This window comes from Dendrobates tinctorius, unplaced genomic scaffold, assembly GCF_039654945.1.
Source record: "Dendrobates tinctorius isolate UK_male_01 unplaced genomic scaffold, ASM3965494v1 ptg000231l, whole genome shotgun sequence".
NCBI classification, from domain to species: domain Eukaryota; kingdom Metazoa; phylum Chordata; class Amphibia; order Anura; family Dendrobatidae; genus Dendrobates; species Dendrobates tinctorius.
Genome location: NW_027361898.1, coordinates 2,602,136 through 2,613,414, shown reverse-complemented (window position 1 = coordinate 2,613,414; position 11,279 = coordinate 2,602,136).

The following is an 11,279-nucleotide window of genomic DNA, read 5'->3' as shown; positions in this document are numbered from 1 at the left end:
ATATAACTACTATAATAATGTCCCCTATGTACAAGAATATAACTACTATAATAGTGCCCCCTATGTGCAAGAATATAACTACTATAATACTTCCCCTATGCACCGAATATAACTACTATAATACTGATCCCTATGTACAAAAATATAACTACTATAATAGTGCCCCCTATGTACAAGAATATAACTACTATAATAGTGCCCCCTATGTGCAAGAATATAACTACTATAATACTGCCCCTATGTACAAGACTATAACAACCATAATACAGCCCCATGTACAAGAATATAACTACTATAATACTGCCCCTATGCACCGAATATAACTACTGTAATACTGATCCCTATGTACAAAAATATAACTACTATAATACTGCCCCTATGTACAATAATATAACTACTATATTACTGCCTCCTATGTACAAGAATATAACTATTATAATACTGTCTCCTATGTACAAGAATATAACTATAATGCAGCCCCATGTACAAGAATAACTACTATAATACAGCCCCCCTATGTACAAGAATATAACTACTATAATACTGCCCCTATGTACAAGAATATAACTACTATAATACTGTCCCCTATGTACAAGAATATAACTACTATAATACAGCCCCATATACAAGAATATAACTACTATAATACTGCTCCTATGTACAAGAATATAACTACTATAATACTGTCCCCTATGTACAAAAATATAACTACTATAATACAGCCCCATGTACAAGAATATAACTACTATAATACTGTCCCCTATGTACAAGAATATAACTACTATAATAGTGCCCCCTATGTGCAAGAATATAACTACTATAATACTGCCCCTATGCACCGAATATAACTACTATAATACTGATCCCTATGTACAAAAATATAACTACTATAATAGTGCCCCTATGTACAAGAATATAACTACTATAACACTGCCTCTATGTACAAGAATATAACTACTATAATACTGCTCCTATGTACAAGAATATAACTACTATAATACTGCCCCTATGCACCGAATATAACTACTATAATACTGATCCCTATGTACAAAAATATAACTACTATAATACTGCCCCTATGTACAAGAATATAACTACTATAACACTGCCTCTTTTACAAGAATATAACTACTATATTACTGCCTCCTATGTACAAGAATATAGCTATTATAATACTGTCCCCTATGTACAAGAATATAACTACTATAATACTGTCCCTTATGTACAAGAATATAACTACTATAATACTGCCCCTATGTACAAGAATATAACTATAATGCAGCCCCATGTACAAGAATATAACTACTATAATACAGCCCCCCTATGTACAAGAATATAACTACTATAATACTGCCCCTATGTACAAGAATATAACTACTATAATACTGTCCCCTATGTACAAGAATATAACTATTATAATACAGCCCCATATACAAGAATATAACTACTATAATACTGTCCCTTATGTACAAGAATATAACTACTATAATACTGCCCCTATGTACAAGAATATAACTATATTGCAGCCCCATGTACAAGAATATAACTACTATAATACAGCCCCCCTATGTACAAGAATATAACTACTATAATACTGTCCCCTATGTACAAGAATATAACTATTACAATACAGCCCCATATACAAGAATATAACTACTATAATAGTGCCCCCTATGAACAAAAATATTCAGTGAGGAAAATAAGTATTTGATACACTGCTGATTTTGCTAGTTTCCCACCTACAAAGAATGGAGAGGACTGTAATTTTTATCATAGGTACACTTCAACTGTGAGACAGAATCTTATAATCAAATCCAGAAAATCACATGATTGTATGATTTTACATAATTTCCATTTTGATGCATGAAATAAGTATTTGATAAGATAGAAAACAGAACTTAATATTTGGTACAGAAACCTCTGTTTGCAATTACAGAGGTCAGACATTTCCTTTAGTTCTTGACCACGTTTGCATACATTGCAGTAAGGATTTTGGCCCACTCCTCCATAAGATCGCCAGATCTTTCAGGTTTCGGGGCTGTCACTGGGCAACGTTGAATTTCAGTTCCCTCCAAAAATTTCTTATTGAGTTCAGGTCTGGAGACTTTCTAGGCCACTCTGGGACCTTGAAATGCTTCTTAGGCCGGGATCACACATGCGAGAAACTCGGACGAGTCTTGTATCTTAATACCCGGCACTGCCGCCAGCACTCGGGAGCGGAGCGTGTGCTGAGACTCATCTGAGTTTCTCGCAAGTCTGACCACAGGCTTATGGAGCCACCTCCTTGGTTGCCCTGGCTGTGTGTTTCGGGTCATTGTCGTGCTGGAAAACCTAGCCATGACCCATCTTCAATGCTGTTACTGAGGGAAGGTGGTTGTTGGCCAAAAACTCGCGATAAATTACTCCGTCCATCCTCTCTTCAATACGATTGTCGTCCTGTCCCCTTTGCAGAAAGCACCACCAAAGTATGATGTTTCCCCAGCATGCTTAATGGTTGGGACGGTGTTATTTGGGTTGTTCTTATCCTTCTTCCTTGAAACACGGCAAGTGGAGTTGATACCAAAAAGTTCTATTCTGATCTCATCTGATCACATGACTTTCTCCCATGCCTCCTCTGGATCATCCAGATGGTCACTGGCAAACTTCAGATGGGCCAAGATATGTGCCAACAGTTCCTTTTCTCCAATCTGCTTGCCTACTGTGCTGTAGCCCATCCCAGCCTTGTGCAGGTCTGCAATTTCTTTTACGGCTTTGACCATGGTGGAGAGGTTGCAGAGTGTGTGTGTGTGTGTGTGTGTGTGGTGTGTGTACAGGTGTCTTTTATACAGGTATTGAGTTCAAACAGGTGCAAATAATACAGGTAATGAGTGCAGAGTAGGAGTGCTTCTTAAAGAAAAACTAACAGGTGTGGGAGAGCCAGAATTCTTACTGGTTGGTATGTGACCAAATAATGATTTCATGCAACAAAATGCACATTAACTCTTCTCTGCCATCGAACGTACTATACCGTCCATGTGACCTGGGCCTGTCTGACCATGAACGGTATAGTACGTCATCGTGATCGGCAGCTCCCAGTACTTTAACCCCCGCAGCATTCCGGGAGCAGGCAGAGGGCTGACAGCCCCTCTGCCTTTGGATCGGAGACCCCGCGGCATGACAACATCCGGGTCACCAGAGCTAAGAAACTTCCTCTCATGTGCAGTGCATGATCAGGAAGTCTCTCAGTGTCAGTGCACTAAGTGCAGCACTGACAGCTTCTATAGCATGCAGATGCTGCTTCATCTGCATGCTATAGAAGCGATCAGCCTGCAAAAAATGATTGTCCTATAGTGGGACAAAGTAAAAAAGTCAGAAAAAAGAAAAAAAATTTAAATACTTGTAAAAATATTTTTTAAAAATAATAGAATATATTGATTTTTATATCACTAAATAAATATTTGAATGAAAAAAAAATTATAAACAATAAAAGTACACATATTTCGTATCGCCACATCCGTAATGACCCGACCTATAAAACTGTCCCACTAGTTAACCCCTTTAGTGAACACTATAAAAAAGGGCAAAAACAATGCTTTATCATACTGCTGAATAAAAAGTGGAATAACACTTGATCAAAAAGACGGATATAAACTCTCGTCATTCTTAGCTGATTGCGCCGATTGCCGGCAGAGCAGGGGAGAATGATGAGTTCAGCACCCGACACCGGGGAACAGCGCTTACTGCAACGCTTCTTCCCCGGCACCAATGTGTCACATGGATGACATCCATGTGTGTTATGCGTATGCAAGTGTGTGGGACGTTTTGTGGCCCGTGCTGACATTAAAAAACGGACATGTCAGCGTGTTTTGCCCGCGGACACTTGGTCCGTGGAAACACACTGACCTGTGCACAGACCCATTCACTTGAATAGGCAAATAGTGCTCCGTTCCTCCAGATTTCTCTCCGCATGGCTAAGTAGTATTGTACAGTCACATATGCCACGTTCAGTAGAAATTGTGGGACAAATTTTGTTGCCATTTTTACCCACTTCTTGGGTGAAAATATAAAATCTTTGACTAAAAGAAAATTTTGGTGGTAAAACTGTAGTAATTTTGTCCTCACTGCCCAATGGTATAAAATTCTGTGACACACCCATGGTGACAATAAGATCACTGCACCCCTAGATGAATTCATTGAGCGGTGTAGTTCATAAAATTGGGTCATTTATGGGGGATTCTGCTGTTTTGGCACCTCATGGGCTCTCCCAGTGGGTCATGGCACCTGCAAACCATAACAGTAAAATCTGGCGCTCCTTGCCTTCTGAGCTCTGCCATGTGCCCAAACAGTTGTTTACCCCCACATATGGGGTATCAGCATACCTAGGACAAATTGGACAACTTTTGGGGTCCAATTTCTCCTGTTACCCTTGGGAAAAATAAAACATTGGTGGCAAAAATATCATTTTTGCAAAAAAATATATAGAATTTTTTTATTTTTATGGATGTACGTTACAAACTTCTGTGAAGCACTTGGGGGTTCAAAGTGCTCACCACACCTAAATAAGTTCCTTATGGGGACTTGTTTTCAAAATGGGGCCACTTGTGGAGGGTTTCCACTGTTTAGGTATATCAGGGGCTCTCCAAACGCGATATGGCTTCTGATCTTAATTTCAGCCAATTTTCCTTCCCTTCCGTGCGCTCAAACAGTGGTTTACCCCCACATATGGCATATCGGCGTATTCAGGGCAAATTGTACAACAACTTTTGTGGTCCAATTTCTCCAGTTACCCTTGGGGAGAAAAAAATCTGGATCTGAAAGTAATTTTTTGTGAAAAAAGTTAGATATTCTTTTTTTTTTAAACAATCCAAAAATTACTGTGAAGCACCTGAAGGGTTAACAAACTTCTTGAATGTGGTTTTGAGCACCTTCAGGGGTGCAGTTTTAGAATGGTGTCAATTTGGGGATTTTCTATCATTATAGACCCCTCAAAGTGACTTCAAATGTGATGTGGTCGGTCCCTAAAAAAAAAAAAAAAAAATGTTAAAATGATTAACTGCTGTTTAACTTGTAACTTCCTAGCAACAAAAAAAAATTTTGGTTCCAAACTTGTACTGATGTAAAGTAGACATGTGGGAAATATTAATTATTAAGTATTTTGTGTGACATTTCTCTGTTTTTAAGAGCATGAAAATTCAAAGTTGGATAATTGCAAAATTTTTGAAATTTTTGCCAAATTTACTTTTTTATCACAAATAAATGCAAGTCATATCAAATAAATTTTACCCCGATCATGAAGTACAATATGTCACGAGAAAACAATGTCAGAATCACCGGGATCCATGGAAGCGTTCCAGAGTTATTACCTCATAAAGGTACAGTGGTCAGAATTGTAAAAATTGGCCCGGTCATTAACATGCAAACCACCCTTGGGGGTGAAGGGGTTAATTATGTTAAAATCCTACAATGTGATTTTCTGTTTTTTCTTTTTTTTTTTTTTTTTTTTAGATTCTGCCTCTCACAGGTGAAGTGTACTTAAGATAAATTATAGCCCTCTCCATTCTTTGTAGGTGGGGAAAACTTGCAGTGTATCAAATACTTTCCCTACTGTAACTACTGATGAATCTGTCGTACATTCATTATTAACACCGAAATCCCTTTTAATTTGCATTTTACTCATCATTTTGACAGACATTCTATTGAATTTTTGGACCTTTGGTTAATTGGAGAAGGGAAAAAGTTTAACCATCCATATTTAGAAAGAGAACCGCAGGTAACACTATTTTGCATGTGTCCAGTCACCACCCTGCATGTACCATCAGAGCTATTTTAGAAGGTGAGTTTTTGAGGGCTAGAAGAAATTGTACTACATAAGAAATGTACAGTATGATGGTGAAACATCAGTTATCAAAAAATGGGGGTTATCGAAAATGGATGTTCACAAGGGTCAAAAAAATAGTTAAAGTACCCACTGGTCAAGAAAATAAAATAGATCCTAATCCCACCATCTTGGTTTTGAAATTCAGTAATCAATTTTTCATTATAATATGTGTGTGTATATATAATATGTATGTGGCCAAAATTGTTAGTATCTCTCATTTAATGACAGAAAAACCCACAATGGTGACAGAAATAACTTGAATCTGACAAAAGTAATGATAAATCAAAAATCTATGAAAATGAACAAATGAAAAGTCAGACATTGGTTTTCAACCATGCTTCCACAGAATTTAGAAAAAAAATAGAACTCATAAAATAGGCCTGGACAGAAATGATGGCACCTTAAAGGGGTTGTCCGGGCTTTTCACATAATCTCAGTACATATCTGGGCTGCAGAATTATAACAATAAGTAATTTACTTTCTGTCACTAGTTTGCACGGTTTTCTAGATATTCTGAACAGAATGTCCAAGCGGGTGTGTGTTATGGCATTGAAATGAGAACTAGTTGTAACCTCCTACTCTACTCCAAACATGCCCTCTATAGCAACAACCCCATCCTCCATAACTACAGGCCCTCCCCGTCCACATGAAGAAGCCGTCATCACACAGTAACGAATTCTTCCCCTCCAGCAGCCTCGCTCCTCCCCCAGACACACACTGAACAGTTATCTATGGAAAGTGAAAGTAGTGAGGAGGAGGGAAAATCGTCCTGTATTCTGGGCCACTCCATGATTACATATGTGCGAAGCTCCACCAAACTCCCAGCAAGCTCCAGTAACCAGCACCACCCACTGCCCACTCATTGGCTGGCAGTAAACTGCACCAGCACTCATCTTTATCATTATTCCAGCATTGGAAAGAACACAGCAGTGATCCTGTATTTGTGAACGCAGCACAACACTTCACACTGTTACAGCTGCTGATTGGACAGGCTGCTCCCATCAGTATTTGTGTCATTATATGTGACACAGTGCTCACACATACACTGCACCAAATCTGCTGCTGTGTGAAGACATCAGTGACACAGAGCTGTCTCATTCACACAGCAGAGGCTTTGTCACACAACAGATTACATCAGCGACTGCCATCCCCTGTGCAGATTAGAAGCTGCAGACCCGCATCACTGGCCATCACACAGTCTGTTCTCACTGCTGCCAGCAGCCTGGGACAGTGAGGGAAGGAATTACTGATAATGAGTTATGTATTGTAATCATGGAGTGTCCCAGAATACAGGACTATTTTCCTTTCTCACTAGTATCACTTTCCATAGATCACTGTTCAGCGTGTGTGTGGGGGAGCAGCAGCTGCTCTCTGCACTAAGGCTGCTGGAGGGGAAGAATTCGTTACTGTGTGATGAAGGCTTCTTCATGTGGACGGGGAGGGCCTGTAGCTATGGAGGGTGGGGTTGTTGCTATAGAGGGCATGTTTGGAGTAGAGTAGGAGGTTACGACTAGTTCTCATTTCAATGCCATAACACCCCCCCTTGGATGTTCTGTTCAGAATATCTAGAAAACCGTGCAAATTAGTGACAGAAAGTAAATTACTTATTGTCACAATTCTGCAGCTCAGATATGTACTGAGATTATGTGAAAAGCCCGGACAACCCCTTTAATCGTTGTAGTTAAGTTTCTTGAAAATAAAGTCTATATTCTCATAGCTTTCCTTCAAGTGCACATATGCCTCTTCAGAGAGGATGAGGATTAGAACTCTATAGAGCCACCTATTGGAAGCAGCAATCCTACAAGTCACTATTAACCCTTTACCGAGCCTTGCAATGTGACTTGGAATAAAAGCCAAATTAGAATCTCAGTTTGCAGACACGGTGTTTCGGGGTATTGCCCCTCGTCAGTACAAAGTATGAGAACCGATTTGGCTAGCTTAGAGGCTCTGGCCTGAGGTCTAAGGGGTATTGTTTCTCCTTGTGGAGAGAGTGAGTGCAATTTGCATATTTAATTCCTCAGAGGAGCATTGCATGGCGAATAAGCCTCCTTACCTTGACATGCCAGAGCCGATATGTCACTCTCAACAAGGAGAGACGTTACCCCTGAGACTTCAAGTGCACAAAGTGCCCTGCAGGCATTGAAGTATACTTGCTATCATTGTGCAGTAGCACAGCTTTCAAACTTTTTTTGGGATGAATCAATAATTCTCCACTCGCTCACATTGTACTCAATGTTAAATTTTTCCATCAACCCAGAAACATGACTGCAGTACACTGGAGTACCGTCTTGGCACAGAAGTAGAGAAAATGAATTTTTTTCCATACTTTTCTCATGTAAAAAAAAACATTTCTAACCAATCTATTGACACCAAAATCATCCACTAACGATCACGCAAAGGCGTCAAAAGTATGGCGCAAGAAAGGGGCTTATGGAGTCAGTGTTTGCAAATAAATTGTATATTTTTACAGAGTTCGGCGATAAAAAGTATAAAAATTACCTCTTTTCAAACAATTTTACCCTTGCAGACCTCTGTTATGCTTCATATAAGGTATCTTTATTTCTACTCCAATGTTTAGCTATGTACAAGAACATAACTACTATAATACTGCCCCCTATGTACAAGAATATAACTACTAGAATACTGCTCCTATGTACAAGAATACAACTACTATAATACTGCCCCCTATGTACAAGAATATAACTACTATAATACTGCTCCCTATGTACAAGAACATAACTACTATAATAATGCCCCCTATGTACAAGAATATAACGACCATAATACTGCCCCATGTACAAGAACATAACTACTATAATACTGCCCCTATGTAGAAGATTATAACTACTAGAATACTGCTCCTATGTACAAGAACATAACTACTATAATACTGCCCCTATGTACAAGAATAGAACTACTATAATACTGCCTCCTATGTACAAGATTATAACTACTATAATACTGCCTCCTATGTACAAGAATATAACTACTATAATACTGCCCCCTATGTACAAGAATATAACTACTATAAAACTGACCCCTATGTACAAGAATATAACTACTAGAATACTGCTCCCTATGTACAAGAATATAACTACTATAATACTGCTCCCTATGTACAAGAACATAACTACTATAATAATGCCCCCTATGTACAAGAATATAACGACCATAATACTGCCCCCATGTACAAGAACATAACTACTATAATACTGCCCCCTATGTACAAGATTATAACTACTAGAATACTGCTCCCTATGTACAAGAATATAACTACTATAATACTGCTCCCTATGTACAAGAACATAACTACTATAATAATGCCCCCTATGTACAAGAATATAACGACCATAATACTGTCCACTATGTACAAGAATCAGGGCTGTGGAGTCGGAGTCAGTGTCCTGGAAACTGATTAGTCGGAGGTTTGGCTTACAGACTCTACAGCCCTGACAAGAATATAACTACTATAATACTGTTCCCTATGTACAAGAATATAACTATTATATGTACAAGAATATAACTACTATAACACTGCTCCTATGTACAAGAATATAACTACCATAATACTGTCCCCTATGTACAAGAATATAACTACTATAATACTGTTCCCTATGTACAAGAATATAACTATTATATGTACAAGAATATAACTACTATAACACTGCTCCTATGTACAAGAATATAACTACTATAATACTGCTCCTATGTACAAGAATATAACTACTATAATACTGCCCCTATGTACAAGAATATAGCTACAGTAATACTGCCCCCTATGTACAAGAATATAACTACTATAATACTGTTCCCTATGTACAAGAATATAACTATTATATGTACAAGAATATAACTACTATAACACTGCTCCTATGTACAAGAATATAACTACTATAATACTGCTCCTATGTACAAGAATATAACTACTATAATACTGCCCCTATGTACAAGAATATAGCTACAGTAATACTGCCCTCTATGTACAAGAATATAACTACTATAATACTGCTCCTATGTACAAGAATATAGCTACAGTAATACTGCCCCCTATGTACAAGAATATAACTACTATAATACTGCTCCTACAGTTGTGGCCAAAAGTATTGACACCCCTGCAATTCTGTCAGATAATACTCAGTTTCTTCCTGAAAATGATTGCAAACACAAATTCTTTGGTATTATTATCTTCATTTAATTTGTCTTAAATGAAAAAACACAAAAGAATTGTCCTAAAGCCAAATTGGATATAATTCCACACCAAACATAAAAAAGAGGGTGAACAAAAGTATTGGCATTGTTCGAAAAATCATGTGATGCTTCTCTAATTTGTGTAATTAACAGCACCTGTAACTTACCTGTGGCACCTAACAGGTGTTGGCAATAACTAAATCACACTTGCAGCCAGTTGACATGGATTAAAGTTGACTCTGTCCTGTGTCCTTGTGTGTACCACATTGAGCATGGAAAAAAGAAAGAAGACCAAAGAACTGTCTGAGGACTTGAGAAACCAAATTGTGAGGAAGCATGAGCAATCTCAAGGCTACAAGTCCATCTCCAAAGACCTGAGTGTTCCTGTGTCTACCGTGCGCAGTGTCACCAAGAAGTTTAAAGCCCATGGCACTGTGGCTAACCTTTCTAGATGTGGACGGAAAAGAAAAATTGACAAGAGATTTCAACGCAAGATTGTGCGGATGTTGGATAAAGAACCTCGACTAACATCCAAACAAGTTCAAGCTGCCCTGCAGTCCGAGGGTACAACAGTGTCAACCCGTACTATCCGTCGGCGTCTGAATGAAAAGGGACTGTATGGTAGGAGACCCAAGAAGACCCAACTTCTTACCCCGAGACATAAAAAAGCCAGGCTGGAGTTTGCCAAAACTTACCTGAAAAAGCCTAAAACGTTTTGGAAGAATGTTCTCTGGTTAGATAAGACAAAAGTAGAGCTTTTGGGGCAAAGGCATCAACATGGAGTTTACAGGAGAAGAAAAGAGGCATTCAAAGAAAAGAACACGGTCCCTACAGTCAAACATGGCGGAGGTTCCCTGATGTTTTGGGGTTGCTTTGCTGCCTCTGGCACTGGACTGCTTGACCGTGTGCATGGCATTATGAAGTCTGAAGACTACCAACAAATTTTGCAGCATAATGTAGGGCCCAGTGTGAGAAAGCTGGGTCTCGTTCAGAGGTCATGGGTCTTCCAGCAGGACAATGACCCAAAACACACTTCAAAAAGCACTAGAAAATGGTTTGAGAGAAAGCACTGGAGACTTCTAAGGTGGCCAGCAATGAGTCCAGACCTGAGTCCCATAGAACACCTGTGGAGAGATCTAAAAAAAGGCAGTTTGGAGAAGGCACCCTTCAAATATCAGGGAGCTGGAGCAGTTTGCCAAAGAAGAAAGGTCTAAAATTCCAGCAGAGCATTGTA